Source organism: Macrobrachium nipponense, chromosome 39, assembly GCF_015104395.2.
Source record: "Macrobrachium nipponense isolate FS-2020 chromosome 39, ASM1510439v2, whole genome shotgun sequence".
NCBI classification, from domain to species: Eukaryota; Metazoa; Arthropoda; class Malacostraca; order Decapoda; family Palaemonidae; genus Macrobrachium; species Macrobrachium nipponense.
The window spans coordinates 51553626-51554486 of NC_061099.1; the positions used below are offsets into that span (position 1 = coordinate 51553626).

Here is an 861-nt window from a genome sequence, read left to right on the forward strand (position 1 = left end):
GCCTAGGTTTCATAAGTTTAGACCGATATGAAGCATGTTATTACTTAGACGGTTTTTAGATGTTTTTTCTATTTATCTCAATAGTTGACCATTTTATACAACTCTGAAAACAAGACAAGCTCAGACATAGATCTTTTAGCAGGAATTTGGTTGGATGGACCAAGCAGTTATTTCTTGTGTTTCATACAAGTACGTATATTTTAGATATTTCAAAATGAACAACACTGAATGTTAAAAAACTAACATCCACTTGTCATTTTGTGCAAAACACTGATTTAAACAACATAACTGACATAATTGGAGCAAGAAACAGCTGTGTGCTGAGGTTAGTTACTTTTAACTATCACATGTTTATTAAGAGTTGTGTTAGAGTTAACAAATTCCTGAATGGTGGCAACCAGTGATGTTGATGATGTCAGTTGTACTCAGTTGTCACTTGGCAACACATGATATTGATAATGTAGGTATAAGTCAGTTGATGATATTTAGAATGCAAATATTACCAGAATGCAAATGACATATGATGAGCCTGTTTGCAGTGTTCCTCCCGCAAATAGCCAGAACCCGCAAATATAGTTGAAGTCTCTATAAAAACACTTAAAAGTGCCTATTTTCTTTAGTTAAAACTCAAGAAAAACCCACTAAAATGTTTATATACCAGTTTTTTTTTAATAGTGTTATCACAAAAAGTGCATTTTATAATGAAATTTATTAAAACAACCTGAAATTTTATTAAAACAACCAGGAATTTATGGATATTTCCCATAGAAAAATACCTTGTGAAATAGGCGAATTTTCCAGAATAATGGGGTATATGTTCCAGAGAGAAATCCGCGAATCTGAAGTTTGTGAATACAGGTG

At 32.3% G+C, this 861-nt stretch overlaps 1 long non-coding RNA gene across 1 annotated transcript in view; it reads left to right on the forward strand.

Moving 5' to 3' along the window:
• The first annotated feature begins 731 nt into the window (after positions 1 to 731).
• The window catches only part of LOC135210343 (uncharacterized), a 3025-nt gene continuing 2895 nt past the window's right edge, over positions 732 to 861 (forward strand). Inside the window, exon 1 of the long non-coding RNA XR_010313502.1 lies at positions 732 to 858. This is a non-coding gene — a long non-coding RNA (uncharacterized LOC135210343). The remainder of the gene's footprint in view (positions 859 to 861) is intronic.